General features: G+C 40.7%; 1 protein-coding gene across 1 annotated transcript in view; it reads right to left on the bottom strand.

Moving 5' to 3' along the window:
* The window catches only part of CNTN1 (contactin 1), a 252,054-nt gene extending 239,277 nt beyond the window's left edge, over nucleotides 1-12,777 (bottom strand). Inside the window, exon 1 of the mRNA XM_049814048.1 lies at nucleotides 12,695-12,777. The gene's annotated coding sequence lies outside the window, so the exon portion shown is untranslated. The remainder of the gene's footprint in view (nucleotides 1-12,694) is intronic.
* Nucleotides 12,778-22,935: the final 10,158 nt, after the last annotated feature.

The raw sequence follows: 22,935 nt of genomic DNA, 5'->3' as shown, positions 1-22,935 counted from the left end.
AAAAGAACTTGTCTTAAAAAGACTGTATTGTAGCATAAGAGAAGGAGGCAATTTCCTTACCCAACTTCTATGCCAATTACCAAGCTGTGCAGCTTACAACTCTCACTTATTGGAAGCTAGCACCTGCCAACTGTCACTAGACCAACAGAGAAAAGAGAGACACAGTAATGTTTATATACACTTCTGCAGTCAGAATTAACACACACACACACAAAAACCCCCACACTATTTGCAACTGTCTGTAAAACTATAAGAGAATATTTCTAAAAGTCTGCAAAAAATATTGTATCACACTGAACTGAGAAAATGTTTAAACCCAAAGCTCTGGGAGAGCAATTTAAGAAACTGATATATAAAGGATTCCTTCATTACTTTCAGCTGTCTTCTAAGGCAGCCTTCCAGGTTTGATTAACTGAAAAACAAGAATACAGATGTTTCTACTTACCTACATGCAATAAAGCAAAACTTTGCAACTAAAAAGCTCATCCTTACAAGCATCCCTATCTTCCCACAAACTAACTGAAATAGAAATTAACTGGCAGACTACAATTCCTCCCTCAGAAGTGGTCCAATTATATACAGCAAGTCATAAATGCATGCAAAAATGTGTGTAGTATGCCAAATAAGAAAGATTATCTTTATTTGGAAACATTTATAACATAGAAGTATAGGAAGAGCAATAAACCTGTTTAAAATTGTGGTGGGTTAACCCTGGCTGGACTCCAGGTGCCCACCAAAGCCGTTCTATCATTCCCCCCACACTCAGCTGGACAGGGGAGAGAAAATATAACAAAGGTCTCATGGGTCAAGATAAGGACAGGAGAGATCACTCACCAATTACCATCATGGGCAAAACAGACTCAACTTGGGGAAAATTAACTCAATTTATTACCAATCAACCAGAGTAGGGTAATGAGAAATAAAACCAAATCTCAAAACACCTCCCCTCCACCCCTCCTTTCTTCCCAGGCACAACTTAACTCCCCTATTCTCTACCTATCCTCCCCCCCCAGTGGCACAGGGGAACAGGGAATGGGATTTACAGTCAGTTCATCACACATTATTCTCTGCCATTTCATCCTCTTCAGAGGCAGGACTCATCACACTCTTCCCCTGCTCCACCGTGGGGTCCCTCGCACAGCAGACAGTCCTCCATGAACTTCTCCAACGTGGGTCCTTCCCACAGGCTGCAGTTCTTCCCGAACTGCTCCAGCGTGGGTCCCTTCCCCGGGCTGCAGTCCTTCAGGCACAGACTGCTCCAGCGTGGGTCCCCTGCGGGGTCACAAGTCCTGCCAGAAAACCTGCTCCAGCGTGGGCTCCTCTCTCCACAGGTCCGCAGGTCCTGCCAGGAGCCTGCTCCAGCGCAGGCTTCCCACGGGGTCACAGCCTCCTTCGGGCATCCCCCTGCTCCGGCGTGGGGTCCCCCCTGGGCTGCAGGGGGACAGCCTGCCTCACCATGGTCTTCCTCACGGGCTGCAGGGGAATCTCTGCTCCGGCGCCTGGAGCACCTCCTGCCCCTCAATTCTGCACTGACCTGGGGGTCTGCAGGGTTCTTTCTCCTACATCTTCTCATTCCTCTCTCCAGCTGCCGTTTCCATGTGCCGTGCGACTTTTTTTTCCTTCTTAATTATGTTATCCCAGAGCTGCTACCACTATCGCTGATTGGCTTGGCCTTGGCCAGCGGCAGGTCCATCCTAGAGCCGGCTGGTATTGGCTCTGTCAGACACAGGAGAAGCTTCCAGCAGCTTCTCACTGAAACCACCCATGTGACCCCCCTACCAAAACCTTGCCACACAAACCCAATACAAATATATAACAGCAACAACTGAACTACAAATACTTTAAAAACAGGGCATTTTGTGCATGCAAAAGTGAAAGGTTTTAACAAAAAACATAGTCCATCGTTTCAGTATATTCATTCATCAAGCAATCTCTTGAATTGCTTGGCTTGAATTAAAGTTTCAGATTTTTTTTTTTCCTACTAAATCTTCACATAATGATTAAAAATAATCATCCTGCTATATTAATTTGCATCTTTGGTTTGATTATATGCTCCTGTATCTAATACACGAAAATCTGTCCTTATCTGGTACCACAGTCGTCTTCATCTTTCTTTATTTTTTTTAGGTATTTTGAGAGACGGCAGGCTTACAGTTCAAATTATGAATTAGGTATCAGGTTTCCATATTACATCCCAGGATCAGTTGAAGCCCATAATCTTGGCCTGAAAAGCCTTCTGAGATGCTGCTGTTCTGAAGTTACCGTTCAATTAACAGAAAATATGTCCACAGACCAAGTCAGGACCGCCAATTCTTGGGTGCCTTTCACAAGAATAAAGTCTGAAAGACAATTATCTCTAAGCACATAGATAATTTCATGGGTTAATTATGTTCCAAACTGGAAGAATCTTGAAGGACCTGATACGGCAACCACAGGAACATAAGAATTGGCCGCACTCCTACTACTTGTTGAAATCTGTCTCAGATGACCCTGTTTTTGAGACACAGTCAGTAAATTTATGAGCAGTCCTAATCCAGACTAGAGCAAATTCAGACTATTTTAAATCATTGATTTAAACTGAATTTAAACTCATGCAGACAACTTTAGACTGAAGTACAGAACAGGCTAGGCAAATTAAGAAGTGTATGTTAGCACTCATTATCTACTACTTCCTCTGACAGGGGTTCTCATCACTCCCCACCCCTAAGAGAGATCAAGTTTACCCAAGGGGTTCTTCACAGGCCATCAAGAGAACTTCCAGGGAAGACGAGAACACCACCCAGGATGAAAGCCACGTTCACAAGTTTTAATGGGCCATGAACTCAGAGACAAGCATGAGCAAGAACAACAATATATCCAGCAACAGAAAATTTTGCTATTTTCCAGGAAGAGTAAATAACTTCGTAAAATATTACCCAAATGCACACACTGGCATTTTTTCCACGTGTACTAAACAGATTCCCAGGCAAAGATCCCATAGAACGGGAATAATGAAGTTAGAATAAAAAAAACCCTGTAGATTAGCAGACATAAAGACACAAACATAAATATCCTTCTTATGTAAATGCTTAGCAACATCCTGAAAGACTGTTTAGAAGAAGTACAAGTGTCTGTGTTCTGTGAGGTTACTCCAAACACCTAAATATTGTTATTCTATACTATGGCAAACATCTTCAGCCTGAGAATGCTCAGTCCAGCCCAAAACTTGCGTCTGATGATAAAGGTTAAAGGCCTAATGCTAACAGCAAATAAAAAGTCCTCTCATTTAACTTTACCTATATTTAACTCTGAAAGGCCCTTACTGAATTTTGTGTTCTGACAAAACTTTCAGATGAATAAGACAAAGTGACAAGCAAAAATAATTGGGAACATGTATTTAACAACTGATTCTCCTGGAGCAGGCAAGAATTAGGCCCTGGACACTCTGGAATGACGACCTGTGTTTTCTGAAGCTGAACTGGAATTACCCTTCTGGTAAACCAAAATCTCCAGAATGTAGTTTATCAGCTATATGATAACCACATTGCTCTTTGAATTATTTTGTTATCTTAGATTACAACGTCTCCAAGTCATACTGCCAAATAACTGCTCTTTGGCTGTTTGCACACCCCATTAAATAGCACAGTATCTAGCTAGTACACACACAATAAATATTTTCCCCTTTTATAAAAAGAGACTTGGTATCTATAGAAGGAGATTAATACCTTATTAACCTAAAAAATCCTTGAAAAATAGGCCAAGAATATCCTAAATGTTTGGAGTGCTTTAGTTTAGACAGTCACAAAAAAGTATCAAAATAGTTCTAACCTAGAAGTGTTCTGACCAGAGCAAGGGGCTGCCTAGAGAGAGGTGCTAAACTGCTGAAATAAAAATTACATTTCAAGGTGCTCCACATCCTTCACTGTACTTATATTAATCCACCAGTCTTTCTTCAAGCTGGTCTGCAAAGAATGTCTGAAAGCTGAGTAGTTCTGTAACATAAAATACTGTAGGTGCTTTGATGGTATTAAATAATAACACAACAGTAAATTGTGACCTGTCCTCATTGGTTTATGTGGTATATTAGAATTTTTTGACAGTGGCCAAAAAGGCACATATATTTCTTCCACATTTTCCTTTCTTTTCTTGCCACATCAGTACCAGTAAACGTTAGCATAGATGTGGAAAAAGAGTGCTTGGTGTTTGATGGTTTGGGGTTTGTTTTTTTGAAAAGAAAAAAAACACCAAAACAACAAAACCCCCAAAAAATCACACATGGGAAACCTTAGTGACTATTTGCAGGCTTTATCTAATCACTGTCAGCTAGCAACATTGCCAAGGATAAGATCAGCTAAAAAATATTCAGTAGGCCACAAAAGCTTCCTACATGAATGTAAATAAAATTGAGGTAATACATAAGTACACGGTAATACACTAAAGTATGGTTCTTTCAGGGTTGTCCTAGTTTAAAAAAAAACATCCTAAACCTCTGTGCTTCCTTCCAATATATGCATAGGCAAGGTCTGAATTGTACGAAGCTGCTGTAACTTCAGACACAAACGTCACACTGGAGTGCAGTTAATCACTCTGAAGAAAAAAAGTCTTTATATCTTTTGAAAGCTTCAAATAAGATCGCATAGAAATGAGACAAAACAGGTTTTATGGTTCAGCCACATTTAAGACTGGGTCAGCTGATCTGTAGAGAACCCACAGAACGTATTGCAATAAAAGAATGTTAGCGGAAATGGGAACAGCTGTGCTTTATTACAAACCTGGGGCTGTTTTAACTACAAAACTTTCTTTATGCCTTTAAGTTTCTGTAGCATTCTCTGCCATTCTGAGCATCAGACTCAAAACTCCCATTTCCACAACAACATAATACTTGATTTAGTCAGATTTATCTTTTTCTGTATCTCACTTTTACAACTAAGTGCAAATTAATCTTTCTTCTCAGACATACCACTTTCCCCAAAGTGCATGCCCCAAAATCACATTTTGTAATCACACAGCCTAATAATAAATGAACCGACAAATTGCTGGTAATGAAAATGCAATCAAGTCTTTTTCATTCAAAACCCTTTAGTCATCTCAAGTATTCTTAGCTAATAAAACACAGATCACCATCACATTAAAAACAAAAAGCTATTTAATATTTTTAGAACAATTATCCACTCCACTATCCCAGAGGAAGAGTTTACACTGGGTTTGTTCCCGATTCATATTCAATATGATTTTTCCAAGAAGAAACAGAGAAATACTTCAGTTCAAGAAAATCCCTCAAGTAATGACTCATTTTTTGCACATATTGGCAGAAGGTCCCCAGAAGAACAAAAAGCATCCATTACTAAGTAAGTATACTTTATTCTTCCTGTTAATCTCATTAATATAATGCAAGTACCTCAAAGTACTGTTTACACTGACATTTTAATAATGCAATTAGTAACTTCTAAACTCATTTCTTAAAAATCATCCTACTTGAGATTATCTCCTCTTTCCTTTTGTTATTCTTGGGGTATTTATTAGACATAACTTTCTTCTAGAATACACTATCTTCAGACAAATAGAAGCGCATGGTGGGGGGGGGAAGACCATAGATATAGATATGTTTGTGTATGTATACAAATATATGTTAATGTAATGGTGAGTGGATGAGTCCAGATTAATGTGTCAGATGAGACAGTTATATATTTTTTTTTCCATTATGCAATTTTTTTTATAATTTTAATTAGGTTTTGTCAATGCTTTCCAGATTCTTATTTTGTAAATACCAGTTACTTAAAGGGAAACTAATTCCTCATCTAAACTGCTAATACTATGCTTACACAAATAAACTGTTTATAAAAAGACAAAAATTTTGAAATAAATTGCTTGTGATAGGAATTACCATATACTGTAATTTTTCAGTTAATGCATCAGTAAATTTTGCAAAAATCTACTTTTCAATGGGGCAGATCAACATCAAGAAAAGAAAGAGATAATGAACGATGATGATGAACCATAGAACTGAGGATCTTATTCAGCATTTCCTCCATAACTCTGAGGACAAGCCTTTTCTCCTACACTGACTTAAAAACCCAACAAACAAACAAAAAAAAAAAACACATCAAAAAAAATCCAAACCACAAATATCACAAAGTACCCATCTGACAAGACCTAATGTAAATCTGAAATGTAAGATGTTTAAACAACAAAGTATAGCTGAGCTATCACCCCAGTTCTTTAGAAGTCAGCATTAGCACTATTCTACTGGTTATTCTTTAGTGGGTTTTTTTGCAATAGCCGGCACAGTTCTTACGTGTTACATAAAGAGTCAAGAAAGACATAAAAGCAATGAAAAGAAATTCATACATAATTTTTTAAGCTCAGATAATGCTGAACTTTCACATTAATCCGTCTTTAGTTTGTAACTTTCAAAACCAACCTATTACAGTGAAGCTACAGACTAATTTTACCATCGTGATGGCCTGATTGTGCCTTTTCCAGGGATGTCATTGCTACACCTAGTGTAAGTGGCAGAACTGGATATTTTTTCAAAAGTTTAGCATGTTTAAAAATTGTGGAAAATTACAGGGCCAGGAAAAGTCAGAGGGAAAAGTTATAATAAAAATCAAGAGTGAAGAGAGTTCAGGAAGTGGCAAGAAGGGGAAAAAGGAGCATTTCAGAATGCCCGGCTTCCCAAGATCTATTTCAACAGCAGCTGGTGTCCCTTGGAGCTCCTTTATAATGAAAATCTGAAGTGGAAACTGTTCAATATTCCAAAGTTCATTTTTATAGAAGAACTAAACTGTAGACAGCTGATGAAAGGGGAGCTGGGCTTCTGGCAATAGGACAAAAGAGCGATGGCCTTATTCTTCACAAGAAAAAAATATAGAAAACAACAACAACAAAAATGTATATTTCTAGCTGTTCTTTCTCATTTATCTTAATCATTATTTTCTTTCTTGCTTTGCTCAAAAATGTTCATAGTGGAAAAATGCAATACTTCAGCTAAAAGCACTACTAGCAACAGCACTGAGTCTTCTACTTTCTAGAAACAGCAAGCCTCATCAACAGATAAGTTATCCTACTATGCACTTTTAGAAGTTCACTAAGAATGGTTGGTAAAGGAAAATACAGGTTTGATCTTCAACATATTCATATCTTTAATTTCTTTTCAACTTTATTTTAGGTCTTACTGGTGAGTAGTTGGCAAGACAACTGACTGCCTCTATCAAAACAAAGTCAGCTTTGTTTCAAGTTTCAGAGAAAGCATACTAGTTGGAAATCTGGTTATCTAGAAGGAAGTCTTCATTAAGAAATCTTTAGGGTATAAGGCTGCTTCTCTTTTCTCACACAAGAAACAAAATAAATTTTATTCCTCCTGAGCTGTGATTAGGCTTGAACATGAAAAGCCTGAAGAACAGACATTGTGAAAAACAAAAAACTGTATGTGAAAGGTGAATTTATGATTTCATAAAATCATGACAGCTTTCCAAAAAAATGACATATTCATCACTGCATCATGTATTACTTGAATTATAAGCAGGCACTCAAAAAAAATCAGTGTGTTTACAGAACACATAAGTTTAAAATTACATGGACTTCTTTCCCAGTTGTAGTAAATCCCAAATTCCCCATCTAGCTGCAGCTGATGTGTTAGAACCAGTCACTCTTCTGTTGTCCGATCCTTCTTAAGACAGGGCACCAATTTATCTCCCTCATTCAGCAAGCAGGGATCTTTCCCAGAAGGATTAGCACCTTAACTAGGTACATTAACGGCCTGTTCCACTTACCTACCTCCAGTGTTTGTTTTAAATATATACATTCAGATTGTGTGAGATTTTGTCTGAAAAATATACGTTTCATAACATAAAACAGGTGTATTAATAAAAGGGAGCCTTTCTTCCAATGAAACTGAAGAGGCATCATTACTTAAGTGCTACAGCTCACTACAACATACCAATGTTAACTGACCAAGCTACTGAATTCTGTTAATTGTCTCCCATAAAACAGACCTATAATATAATATTAAGCCTACCTAATGCACACAGTAAATCTAGCAGTGCATTTAAATACAATTACCAATGAAAACTAAAAAGGGGATTCAGTCTATAATATTAAATATTTCAGACATTAAACATTTTGCCCGTTGGCACAGGTATCCTTTCCCTTTCAGGAAGTTCTGTTCAGACTGTATATTGATGTTTCCCCCTTACAGAGAAAAAACGGATAACATCACAGGATAATTCACATTGTGAGGGACAGCAGGAGGTTTCTAGCCCAACCTCCAGCTCAAAGCCAGACCAGCTAAGACATCAGATCAGGTTGCTGGGGGCTGTACCCATCTGAGTCTTGAAAACTTCAAAGGAGGGAAACTGCACAACCTCTCTGAGTAATCTGTTCCGATGCCTGACTTTATATAACAACAACTTTCCTTGATTTTTACAAATAAATTAAATTTAGCACTTGTTAAGCTGAAGTGCATTACTGAAATGTTATGTATAAGAAAAACAATTTAATGCAGAAACTAATACAGCAGTAAATTCAAGTACATGCCTAACAACTTTGAGTACTGGTTTGACCAGGAATCAACAGCAAATCACAAGTTACTCGTGTTCAAATATTTTGCTAAACTGGAGAAAATGGAATTGTCTATGGTAAAGCAGAATGTTTCCAATGAAGCTATAAAAAGAACACCCATATCATGACTAAATCATGACCTCTGTGCTACAAGCTAACTCCTTTGCATGGGAACAACACATAATCTGACTAGTATGTGTCAATTATAAAACCATTATATAAATACAAGCAACGAACTTGTCAAATATGTCTAATTCTTCATTTCAACACTGCACTGCTCGTACAAGCTCTTAAGAAGATTCCACAGATACAATAATGTTTTTACATACTGCCCCATATTAATTATAATATTCAGTCCGTGGTGCAAACTAACTCATCCATGTCCCCCATTTCAGACATAAGAGAAACCAAGTTATTGCAAATGGTATTTTTATCACATCAAAAGGACTACCTTATGTAAACAAAAACCTATGGTGCAGTGGTAACTGCACCAGTCAGTTTTATTTAGATTTCAATTCAGTGAGAGGCTTACATCTTCTTTTTTGTAATTATTTATCTGAAGTCACTGTTACAAAACCTTAACATAAAATGAAAAAAACAACCATAAACACAAACCAACCCCAAATCATCAGTTATTTTATTTGCCAGCCCAGAAACCCCCACAACTTAGCAGGGTTAAGGAAAAATACGGTATATGCTCCAGCCAGAATTGCTGATGTCTCTTCGTAATTAGGACTATTTAAGTTGTTCAGCATTTCTAATGTTTATTACTACTTACAACTTTGGCAAAGTAAGCATCCTATCTGTCCTTGGTTTCTGCCAATGCACATACAGAAACACATACTTACATACCTCATTGAAAAAATTCATTCGGGAGTTCAATTTTTAAAAGGAACTATGGAGGAAAAACACATTGTCCATTTTTTTCTTCTTCCTTTCAGCAAAAGTGTCTTTTACTACAAAAAACTAATTTAGTGAGTATGTTTTGAAGCCCTCAACGTAGGCAAGCTTTGAGTTAATGCTACGCTCTTTCCTGTATCTCTAAAAACGTACCAAAAACTAACCAACTTCTTAGAAGAAAGTACTGTGCTGTTTCAGCGCAGAAGAACAAAAGCCATCTTATGGTCTATGAAGAGGAGTAAAAATTGAGACCAATGCCTGGTAAAAGCACAGAAAAAGCAACTGGAAACTGAGAATGGAAGGACGCTAGACTGGACTGTGTAGCAAATCAAGAAGAGGAAGCTCTAGGGAATAAAGAAAAGTAAATTGAAGGAATGCTGACAGGCAAAAAGCAAAGACAGACAGGACTGGCTGAGAAAAGAAACTGAAGACAAATTTTGAATGGTCAAGACCAGCAATACCTAAAAATTGAAGACTGAGTCTGGCTACAGGAGGATAAGGAGACTGCTATTGGGAGACATGTATAAAGGATGAAGTGAAAAGGACCATGCTTGCAGAGGACTGGCAAAAGAGCCCCCATCCACCATGACAGGTTCTCTCTAAAGCCTACAACAGAAAGGACTCCAGTCTTTCACCACTTTTTCCACTATTAGAAGCACCTGTGCAAATGCACTACAAACCGCACTCAGGACTGTTACTAAAAGCAGTGGCAGTTGTAACCGGAGCAAACATAATTTACAAAAATCATAGAAATTTCAAATTGGACACCAAAAATGAGTGAATACTTATCACCAAACCCTCTCTGTGCCTCTGTTCACCATCTGTAAAAGTCTTGTCTCATCTCAGGTAGTGTTTCATAAGCTAATAATTATTTGTGAGGCATTCTGATCACGTAATGATAAGCACTTTAGCAAATCCCATACAGATGTTATCAGTTCTATCTTCAAAGCAGAGTTGAGTAAAGTGGAGGAAATAAATCATGGGCTCACATAGTGATCAATGAGAATGATAAACAAAAGCAAAATACTGAATAAGTGAGCTCCATCCAGCCCATGCACTGAATGAGACAGGGTTCCTGTAGAAAAAAAAATAATAGTGTGTGATCATGTAGATCAGAAAGACACACATAGAATCATTTAGGTTGGAAAAGACCTTCAAGATCATTGAGTCCAACCATTAACCATGCCCACTAAACACACAAAAAGGCACTTACAAGCTCTTTGTTCCATAACCTTCAGAATGTGGGATTTCCTTTACAGGTGTTTAAGATACTTGATTTAAGATTCTAAGAAATCAAAAAAGTTCTTGCATTATCATGCAGCTGTGTTGAGGTTGCATTACTTTTTGGTGTCTTTTAGAAGTAAAACTGGAAATCTCTTCTTGGTCTAGAACAACTTTGCAGATAACACAAACACAGACAAGGATAGAAGCTTTTTGCTTAGCTTCTTATTTTTACTTTTTGCAAAATTTAGGGATGGATAAGGTACACCGTGATGCAACGCAGACTACCGCTAAACACAAAACCTAAGCAACTAATGCTGGTAATACACATTCAGAGGTAAGCAAACAAACAAAAGCTCCATATTCCCAACAGGTTCCTGGGAAGTTCTTATTAAAGAAATTTTAGTCGATTACTACTATTTATACAACACAGGCCAAAGATCATCCTTTCACAGTGATTTATACAATATTTGCCCTGCAAGAAAGACATTTAAAAGTTACCACTGGCAGTAGAGAAAAATGGAGAATTTTTGTAGCTTCAGGTTATTCCAGAATGCTTTCCCCTGCTCTTATGCAATTTCAAGTTCTGTGTTCATTATTTTTACTGGTTTACAAATAATTTTATACAAAAGACTGATATTAAATAAAGTACGTTTGTTAACACCGTCTTTGATACAGCCACCTCTGCACAGGTGGCTGCGTTTTTAGGCAACTGTTTCCCTAAGTTGTACACACTAGTAATTACATAATGGTTTATTTTTTAAAACCTCAAAGAACCCTTTAATTTTTTATTTTTTTATTTTTATAGGCTTTAATATAATAACCACTGAAAACATTCTTAGCTCATGGGTCGTAGTTTACATTCATTACTAAATGGAGTATAGTTGATTAACCGCATAGATAATCTCCGGTAGGTTTTACAAGCAGAATTAAACAGCGCTTCATAGAGCAGATGGAATTCCTAAAGAGCCCCTCACTCAGTCTTGCAGCTCAGGCACAGCACCACGGGCACGCTCAGCCCCTTCAGGTGACTTTTAGCAGAGCTCAGCAATGGCAACGTCCGCAAGCGGCATTTCTGTTCTCACCAGCAGGTGTTACTACCGTCGGTCTGAATTACTGCCGTTTACGTTAAAGTGACACAGGGAAGATCGATAATTAGCATTTTGCAAGGGGAAAACAAAGTGAAACGCTACTGGTTTTTACTGCAAGAAGGTGCAATAAAATAATTAAAAAAAAATCCCTTTTTAGCTGGTCACCATTAAATACACCCAGAACGCAAACGAGTGAAGGAGACGGAGCAAGGCTGGAAGGATGCGCTACCACAACACGGTACGGACACCTTCTTCCACAAGCTGCCAAAATCCATAAGTGCGCCAGTAAGAACCAGAGACGAAACCCAGAATTAGGTTGGTTTTTTGGTTTTTTTTCCCCCCCTGCGGCACCCTCCCCCGGCCCCTCCGGCAGCGCGGTTGTGCGCGGCAGCTCGCGTCTCCCCCGCCGCCCTCCCCGCGAAGCCCGCGATGGCGAGGGGAACAGCATTCGCCAGGGGATTTACCCAGGGAACGCGTCCCACTTTCGGCAGCCCGGGGAGGCCGAGTAATCTCGTCCCCAGCGGCCAGGCGCCCTGGCAGGGGGCGGCTCGCCGCCACCGCCGCCGCCGCCACCTCCTCCCCGCTTCCCGCAGCGTGTGAGGGCGGCCCCGGCCGCCTCACAGGAGCGGGCCCCACCGCCCAGGCCCGGGCTGACGGTACCGTCCGCGGGGGAAGAGCTGGGGGGGCTCCCCCACCGCCCAACCGCGGGGCGAAGGGACCGCGGCCGCCCTCCCGCCGCCCCCACAGCCGCACCGGGAAAGTTGACTCCCCACCCGCGGCGGTACCTCCCACCCCCCCAACACACACGCACCCCGCGACCACCCGCTGCCGGGGGGCTGCCCTTTCCCCTCACAGCAGCCAGCGCCGCGGGGGGGGGGGCTCTACTCGCGTCTCTGAAGCGGAGTGGGGACGACGGGACGGGACACGCCGAGCCGAGCCCCTACCTGTGCGGCGCTGCCGCCCAGCCGGGCTGTCACCCCGCGGCGTCCCGCCTCAGCCGCGCGCACCTGGCTCGGCTCGGCACGGCACGGCTCGGCTCGGCTCGCCTGACAGCCGCCCGCCCGCCGGGGCGAGGCGGCGGCTGATTGGACAGGAGTGATGTCACTCGTGTGCGCGCGCGCGGCGGGCGGTGAGGGGAGAGGTGAGGGGGGGGAGAGCGGGGAGAGCGCTGAGGGGAGGAGTGTGGTCGAAGGCAGGGTGAGGAGAGCCGCGGAGAGGAGGTGAGGGGCGAAGGGGCGTACCCGCCGGCAGGCCTGGTTGCGGTGGGTGCGTCGTTTCGGCGGGTGGGTGTAGGGGAGCGGGCTGAGAGGCGGCGGGAGGGCCGCTCCGTCAGAGCAGGAGGGGGCGAGGGTGAGCAGTGCCGGGGACGCGGAGGGTTTTCAGCGTCCTTCCATCCACGCCTGTCCCGCTGGCTGCGGCGTGGGACTGCAGGTGGAACGGCTCTCCGTGCTGTCCAGTGAGCATGTGCGACACAGGCCGTCGTCTCCCTCACAGGCCGTCGTCTCTCACACAGGCCGTCGTCTCCCTCACAGACTGTCGTCTCTCCCACAGACCATCTCTCTCCCACACTCACACCCCACTCACACGCTCTCGCAGGCACAGCCGTCCGCTCTGCACATGCCCGAAAGCAGGGCGAAGCCTAAATGAAGCTGCTGCCCGTACCCGGGCCGTGCCCCACACTGGCGGCGGAAAAAGAGGTGGGAGACGAGGCGGACCTCAGGGGTGCAGCTGTGCAGGAGGAGTGATGGTCGGGATCCTCGAGAGATGATCCCGGTAACGCCAGGTTCAAACTTGCAATTAATAGCCCCCTCCCAAGTGAGGAGAATAATTTTGAAAGGACGGGATTTTTTTCTTAAGCCTCAGTTTATTTTCTGGACTTTGCATCTTGTATGCAGGATCGTATTTCTTAATTCTTCTTCATTACCACAAAGGCTAGATACTTCTTCATTACCACAAAGGCTACATACTTATTCTTAAAGCCTCCACCTCTCCTTTCAGCCCAAGTCCTGCGGTAATTTCCACTTTGTAAATTGCTGCAGAAATCAAAACTCCCAGAGGGGAAAAAAAAAAGACAAAAGGGTTGTGCGAATGCACAGGCAGGAAGGTGCGCTGTCCCCAAACAAGTATGGGGCTTGCTGCATACCTGCCGGGAGGAGAGCAGAGGGGGCCAGAGTGGAGATTACAATCCGCTGAAGAGTCATGAGCTGCCAAATTTGAGACGACTGCTGCAGGAAGGACTCATGAGGGATGGAACATGCAACCTGCAAAACTATGAGACATGAGTTCCCACTGTATATGAAATAACTTTTGGGAGGAGCAGGGGCTGAAACTGCAACACTGTATATTTACAGCGAGTGACAGATAAAACACAGTCAGTTGGTAGAACACAAATAACACTTGACTAGGTTATGCCACCTGCACGACAATAAGGATCAGAGAGTAGAAAACTTCAGCTAGTCCAAGGCCCTGAGCCTGACAGCCAGAGGCCCCTTGTTGCTCCATGATCAATCCTTTCTGTGGGGAGTAACACCAAAGTGCATGCATTTCCCCTTATGAGAAATGTGGTCTCTGCAGCAGAGAGGCATCTGGAGTACATTTTTACAGCAACTTGAGGTAAGGAGAGGCAGGAGGAAATGTCAGGACTGCTTCACCTGTAGCCATCATCTCAGGTAGTTCTTGCATGTCTGAGGATTTGAACTTGCTTCTCTAAAAACCAACATACCACTGACTTAACGGCTTTACCGTCTGCAGATTGTAGCAGATACCATTACGTCAGTTACAGTGAGGTCATACTCCCTCAACCATATAGGTCAGAAGCTTGTTGTTCAAGGATAAAAAAGAGAGTTCATAAAAAAAAAAAACAAACCCTGACAGATTCTCATTTAATCATTCCAGAGTTGGAGATTTAGGCTTGGGTCTTTAATTCCTGTGTCTTAATCCAATACTGAGCATTGTATGCATACACAAACATGTAGAACAGAAGAGCTGTCACCGTGGGTGTGCTCTCAAAGCAACAGGGACGGAGGCTGCATGCCAGGGAGAAAACTGGGTGGTAGTACCAAAGGTGCAGAAAAATTGGGAAATAAAGGCTGAATAGCAAAGCATATTAGGGTAAACAGGTTAGATTCTACATATTGGCAAACTATATAGTAACGGAACAGAAAGCATTTAAAATATTGGTGAGCTTGGAAACTCTGGCACAGGCTTCATCTGAACTGCAGTTTTTAGACACCTTAACTGCTTTCTCACAGTGAGGACCATGAACCCGTTTCAGCCCCTGGCAAGGCTTAGAGCAGTCTTAGGACTGCTCTGAATGACGTTCGGTTCCAAAACCGCCTCAGGCTGCATTTTGCAGCTAGAAGCACTAAAACACGGAAGTCTACTTTAGGATGATTTGCTGAAGGGAGTGCTAGGCTGCTTGGCGTGTCCCCTATAGCAGCACAGGCAGCTATATACTGCCACAGTGTATTTAACATTAAGAATACTCTGCGAAGGATGTTATTCCCTAACATGCAGTAATTTCAGGGTTTTATTTCATTGCCAGAAGTTAAGATGGCTGTCATACACATTTAGAGACAGGGTAATTTTTTGCTTAAACATACCAGTGGGTGTCTCTGCACTGCACAGAACATCCCTGTCTCTCCCTTTGCTTGATTCAAACATCCTTCACTAGAGCCAGGGACTCAGCAAAGCAGAACAGGAACAGAAAACGTGAAAAAAGCAGAAACAGAGTGCATTCAGCACCCTGTGCATTTGTAATCATCAACTGCCCAGTATTCCATAACACCCTCTTCCTACAATCAGTTTGTCTGTAGCTCATACCCATACCTACATCCTTGGGTACTCGATTCCTGTGAGGAATTTGCTCGCGCACAAGTCATTTAGGATCCGAACATAAGGATGAAAGAGGCGTAGCTGCAGCCTGCAGCACTCGTGGAGGAACAGCAGCCGCTGACCGCTGACCTCGCTTCATATTTCCTACAGCAAACACTCATAGCATCCACTCTGGGAGGAAAGGAGGGGGGCGGGGGGAGAATATGAAGCAGGGACAACAGCTTTCTGTTATTATAATAAAATGGAGACACGGGCCAGCAAGAGCTTTATATACCCCCTAGCCAGTCTCAGCAATCTTTTAGAGGATTAATAAGATTAGAAGCCCCTACTGTTTTGCTAATGGCTGTTTATTTGAAAAATGGCTTTTCTTGTAAACATACAGAAATGACCATATGTTACTCCATACTCCAGTGCTGCCTTGGAATACTACTAAAAGCAAAGAATGAAAATCATGTTCCAACTGCAAATTTTATGAAAAAAGAAACAATTAATTTGCTCCTCAACTCTGCTGCTATGGAGTCTTACCTGGTCGAGGGCAATGTATTAAAATAGCTTAAGAATACTCTCTCTTTGAAAAGTCTTGCTGCAGTTTATGCTGCTGTAAGAAGGCTAACAATCCATTTAAAAATTCATGGTTATTTGAATTCCAGATGTATATTTGCAGAGATAATTTGAACTCTGACTATATCCAAGCCTATCATCCATAAAGCTGATGCACAGAAGTTCCCTTTCATTGCTCCCAAATGATGCAAAACTTTTCCCATGTTATTAAAAATTTTCAAATGAAAGTAAGAGTTTTAGAGCCAGACACCACCAAGCTGAACACTATTTTTGCTGAATTCCAAACTCTCCAAAGTGAATGAAACATGTCAGAAAGGTAATTTTAATTATAGAACTTAAAATGGAGCATATGGCAAAGCTTAAGGTTGAAATTAGCTTTTGTATCTTACAAGTCTGTTTTCAGTAGCTTGTGGCTTAACTATTGAGGCTATTATTTCCTATGCTTGATCTCTTTCATGACTCAAATATTTCTGGAATATTATTCAGACATTTCTGAGGATGCAAAAGGACAAAATTGGGTACTTTTAATGAGAAACAACTTTTCTAACCATTCTTTTAATGGGAATACTCTTCCACAGGAAGGAGTAGGAACTTGAGATCTGGCAAAAAAAAGTAGCTTGGAGCTCAGACAGATTTTTCTGTACAAACAAAAATATTCATACCTGACAAAGAACGAGAGCAGGAGAAAAATTAAGAGGATGACATGAGAGTATGTTTACACTCTGTTGATCACTGACTGGTACTGTGAGCTCTAGATACTGGTCCAGAGCTTGTAACTTTGGACATGAGGTTACTCTAAGTTACACAGGACTTTGTTTAAGAAGCAGTCACATCACATCATGGGTTGGGTGAATATAAAATTAACTGTTCCTCTCAGTAAGCCCATCTCAACTTTCCCATGAATCTAGTCCCACAAATTAAAATCTTTGACTTCCCCATTAAATTATTTTCTCTATAAGCTATTAGCAGGATATCAGGTTTGTACCACAAGACAGGTGACTCGAGTGTCACTTCAGAGAAGCAGAAGTTGCCCAGAGTCAACTCTCCTGAGTCAAAAATACAATCTCTCTCCAGTCCAGTCCATATTCCGTGGATGCCTATAGTCAGATGCATATAGCTGCTTAAATTCATGTAGCCACAGCCTTCCCATAGCAAAACAGGAGAAAACCAAAATAAACAACATTTTTAGAAAGCTGATTGTGTGGTCCTATATTGGCTGTTTCTCACATGTGATAATTCCTCTTGATGCCCACAGTTACTCATTTGGCCCAAGTGAGAGACAATCATGTCGTCAACACAGAATTCCTCAGTTTACTGACAGTTCTACACATTGGGAAGATGTTTCAGTTTTCCTTAAGTATATATGAAAATCTGCATAAGCACTATACAAAAAAGATACTAGTACTTACTGCAGCTGCAAGTCTTTAAATTTAATAATTATTGTTACCTTAGTTTTGTCACGCTACTCTTCTGCATTATGTGAACCTTCACATGAGCTCAGTGTTTTTTTCTACTAATTCCTGTCTTATTCAGTATACAAGGTTGAATATGTATGATATAGCATCTCTGCAATATTTCTTTATATTCCTACCAATCAATCGATTCAGGTGTAATTTACGTGGTGCTAAATAAAAACTCACGTTCTTTTTTTCATTGTGCCAATCAGTGCAGTTCCCAAGGGGTTCTCCAAGGTTCCTGGCTTTGAAACTGTTCTTCCAAAACTTGTTTTAAGCATTTTCTGCTATGTGAAATCATGCAGCATAAGGCTTTCACAAGAAAATGCACAGATTTCAAAGAAAATCACTTCATTCAAACCTCAGTAATAGTGCACACATAATCTTTCCTTTGGCCTTTGGATTTTGCTGTTCTTTCAGCATAATTTTCAGAGAGAAATATATAATGCATATTTGTGTGTCACTTTTTATTTCCTTTTTTAAATAAAAGATCAGATACAAAAGGAAGGTATTAATTTACTTCAAAGGAGAAAGAATTGCTGTGCAGTGGGGTTCAACATATCTGTAGAGTCTACAATATGCTCCAGATTTCTGAAGATTATTGAACTATTCTTTGATGATATTTTCAGAAGCTCTTTTAGAATGAGCATTTCTGATGGAAGTCTCAGTTACAGTAGGTATTTGGGTATTAGGTACTTAGCATTAGCTATTGAATACTTTCCACCAAGGTGTGACAGATGCCTTGGACTTCTAGCACATTTATTTTTACAGCTACTAGCCTGCTAGTCATCACATATTAGCAGTGTGGGATTTATCCTCTATTGCTTCCTAAATCTTATCTGAAATCAGCCTGACAGGACAAGGTGCAGAAGCTGATACAGCCCCTGTCTGATTGTGGGAGGAAATGGGAGAAAGAGATTAGTGCTAAAAATTGTATGGCTACTCTTATCTGTGCTGTTAGTTGCCATCAAGGTCAGTAATGGGTGGTTTCCTTGTTACCAGGGTTGTCTTCAGCTGGGGATTATTGACATGTCTGTGTCAAGGCTGGAGTGCTGCAGTGCTTGCAAAGCCGCTGTGAGAAGATCTTGCCATTCACACTTCTTAAAACCACCACAATATCAGCTTGGTGGTAAAGGCAAGGCCAAGTTTACTGCTTGCCAGCACAACCCTAACACATTTGCCTGACAATCATCAGTACAGGAGATGAGGCGTATCAGAATTATGTACTCGTGGTAAGGAATTTGGAACAGCATCAAAATACATCCCCAAAGACTACCATCATCATCACTTAGTTTTAATTCTTAGTTCATGAACAGAACAACCCTGCTTAGGCATCACATTCTCTCTGTATATTTGTTTTCTTAATATCCTGTCTTAGGTGGCCTAACCCCAGCTGTATCAGGCTCATCAGTTGTACTACATCTAGTACAGTTTTTCTTTCCTTCTGTCCTGATAAGGTAATACATTGTGTGAATGCCATGGCGAGCTTTTTTGCAAGCAACATACATGCTCCAAAGCATGCTCAAGGTCTACAGCTACAACATAAGTGACATGGGAATTTGCCACGTACCTACTAGTGCTAATGACAAGGCTAAAACCCCCACACCTCCATATCTGAAATCTGTTTGTTCACCTTGCCTTAACTACATGTGCATATAGGTAGATACAGATACAGACATATAGATAGATATAAAGATATAGATACATACAAGTGTGCATGCCTGTATGTGCAAATGAATTTAGAACAGGTTTCATCAGGAGGAAATTAATGAAAAGGACTCATCCAATTTTCATCCAATACAGTCTTGTCTTTTAGAGCTCCAAAAAGTCTTTAATCTTCTCACCAATGTACAGCTAAACTTAATTTAAAGAATTCTCATGGGACTGACACAAATTGGTTGCTCAGCAGTCAAGATCATCTAATAAAAGGCTGATCTTTAAACTACAAAGACCAGGAACTTCCACTTCAAAAGATTATACTTTTTTCACTCATGCTTTTTCAAGCAAGGTGTTTTCCTTCTAAAAGGATACAGAAGTAAAGAAATAAAGGGAGATGTAACAAAATGCATACTTTAAAAGGTTTATAAGTAATATTTTTAACACATTTTACAATTAATTTCACCAAATTTATTTTAATGAATGTTAGCTGTGGATTAGAAGAGATTACCAATGAGAAAGATACTGAAAAAACAACATTCTTAGACCTTTGATTATGTGAAAGTTCTTCAGAAACCTACAGTCATAATTATTGCAGTGTATTTTGCATAACGTGTTCCAGATTTTCAAGTTTCAATGGTAGGAGATGTGTTAAAATATTTTCCCCATTTCCAGTGGCAGAAGATGGAGCTGTCAGGATTTCCACCAGGAAAGCGGACACAACTGTCAGCAGCCAGCCGTGCACCCTTGCAGCAAAGGCGGCCACCAGCACGCGGGACTGCATTAGAAGAAGCATTGCCAGCAGGGTGAGGGAGGTGATCCTGCCCCTTCTCCTCAGCACTGGTGAGACACATCAGGAGTGCTCGGTCCAACTCCGGGCTCCCCAGTGCAAGAGAGAAATGGACATACTGGAGGAGGTCTAGTAAAGGGCCACAAAGATGACTAAGGGACCAAAGCAGCTGGCCTAAGAGAGGGCTTGCTCTCTTTAGCTCCAAGGGCTGGGTGGTTTAGCCAGGAGAGAAGAAGGCTCAAGTGAGTCTTATAAATATGTATAAATATCTGATGGGGGCCGAGTAAGGAAGACAGAGCCACACTCTTCTCGGTGATGCTGAGCAACAGGATGAGAAGTAATTGGCACACATTAAAACACAAGTAATTCCATTTAAGCATTAGAAAACTTTTTTTACTGTAGGGGTGGTCAGACACTGGGACAGGTTGTCCAGAGAGGCTGTGGAGGCTCCAGCCTCGGAGATGCTTAAAAACTGCCAGGACATGTCCCTCGGCAACCTTCCTTCCCTAGCTGACCCTGCTTGACCATGGTGGTTGGACCAGGTGATTTCCAGAAACCCTTTCCAGCCTCCTGGCTTCTGTGGTTCTGTGATCAGGATATTGTCCTGTGTTTTTATGCAGAAAATTCCAAATTTTGAAGTATAATGACTACGATTTTGCAGTCTGTAAATATTCAGGACATGAGACTTTTCCACATAATTTCAAGACATGGTTCATACAGTACATTCAAAATAGATATACCTAAGAAGTTTTTCTTAACACAGTGACATTTTAAAATAAAAGATGCATGTGTACACATATGTGTGTATAATATAATGAAACATCAAAGACATTGCTTATTTTTCAAAAGGAACAAAGATTTGGTGTAGGTTAAATATGTCCCTAAGTATTTGCGGAACTAAGGGTTTTAATTTCTTTTTAGGTATTATAATACATTCATTACAGATACTGTAATATTTCTACCTATTGTGTTACTTAATCCTTCTCTGAAATACACCCTCTTTTCTGAGTGGAATATGTCATGACAAGCAACTTTAAGCTATAAAAACTGCACAATTAATTCCAGAAGCAAGCAGAAAAATACTATATTTATGCACACAACCACAGCAACTATTTCAAGTGCCTAGGCATTAGTCATGTTCTTGATCTTCCCCTTTCTTTTTGCAGAGTAGATGATGCTTGAATCTTTTTATCGTTCACTGAATGTATATATTAGGAAGTGTTTTGTGGTTTGTTGCATATGGTGGCATGCTGGATGCTACGTGGACCATTTCAAAGTAGATGTAAACTGTCTAGTTTTCTGCCATTCAGAACAAGCAGAGCTGATCCATGTGATCTCTTGCAGTCTCATGTTCCTTCTAAAAGTCTTTACTTTCTGCTACCATCATATTTGCTAGATGTAAAAACTATCCAGGTTTCATCTTCTGATTAGAAGATCAGTAACATGGGTTAATGATCTCAAAGTTAAGCAACATGGATTATAGGCACATCAAGTTTTCAGTGTGGTGGTTTCTTCACTCCACTCTTTAGGATTCAGAGTAAAAGTCAGTATTTATCATTTTAGACTGGCAGAATTTATTTCCATAAGGTAAATCTTTCCAGGGGCTCTAGGAATGATAGCGTCAGCCTTATTTTTCTACCTCTCAACTTTTTAATCCTTTTTGATAGAAATGATGCTTTTTTTGCTTACACCGTACATGTTTCCATCACACTGTCCATGTGACCATTTGAAGAGCTCTGAACCTGTTGGCCAAATCTGAAGTACTGAAGTGTCAGAGCTAAATTCTTACACCTTTAGTGAAGGCAGGGCAGAGTAGAAATACTTTGTAAATGGCTTGAATTAAGGAAAAGCTGCATTCTATTAAAGATCATAAAACCCACAGGAGATGGAGTGTCCCTACAGAAGTCCCAAATTCAACGTAAACTCCTCCTGGGATAACCTGTTAAACTTATCCACAAGAAAAACCCATCTTCAGCACTGTAGGATTAGTGCAGTACTAATTCAAACCTGAGATTTTTCATAGAGTAAAACACGGGGAAACAGTCTAGTTTTAGATGGTCCAGCCTGCTTGGCACATAAACCATACTGAATTACTGTTTGAGATTTGCTCCACCACTACCTGATTTTGTGCTTACACATTGGTGCTTGCATGCTTTTCTTCTTGATTAGCAGTTAACTGTGACAGACTAAAGCAAATAAACAGAACAGAAATAAAAAATTCAAAGACAAATGCAGTATTATCCATATAACATTTCATTTAATGTCAACAAGGCTATAAAAATAAGTGAAGTCAGAAATTACAGCTCCAGTGAGGTTCGTATTTGTTTCTTGGTGGTTTGGTGCTTTTTGTGTTTAGCAGATGCTATACCTCAGGGGAAAAAAAAAAAAAACAACAAAAAAAACACAACCAAGAAACAAAACCCAGCAATTACAGTTTACAATTAACGCCTCTCTGGTTCCTAACATTTTAGTGACTAATCACAACAAGCTGCATCATTACACTGCAGTACACACAATTCCTCCGTTAAAAGGGTAGTTTAGAAAGATAAATTTAAGTTCAGCCTAATATCCATCTGTTTTTTTCATCCAGTGACATTCTAATGGAAAATATAGAAACTGTTCTGAACAGCAGCCAGAACTTGAAGGTCTCTGTCCTGGATGAATGACATAATTTCTTCTTCATTTCTCTCCCATTAAATCTTTGTTTGTTTTCCACATAGCTTCAGTTAGACTCTTAATGCTGCTGGGATTTAAGAGCTAAATGTTACTATGCTGCAGACTGCACTTGGGAAAATACACGTCCTAGAAGAACCATAAAAGCCCTGGAGTATAGATTATTAGAAGTTATGAGCTTGGAGGATATGGGTCTTGGATATCCGAAATGACAGTT

This window comes from Accipiter gentilis, chromosome 11, assembly GCF_929443795.1.
Source record: "Accipiter gentilis chromosome 11, bAccGen1.1, whole genome shotgun sequence".
Classification (NCBI taxonomy): domain Eukaryota; kingdom Metazoa; phylum Chordata; class Aves; order Accipitriformes; family Accipitridae; genus Astur; species Astur gentilis.
Note: the sequence above shows the minus strand (reverse complement) of the source record. Positions and strands in the feature narration are given on the sequence as shown.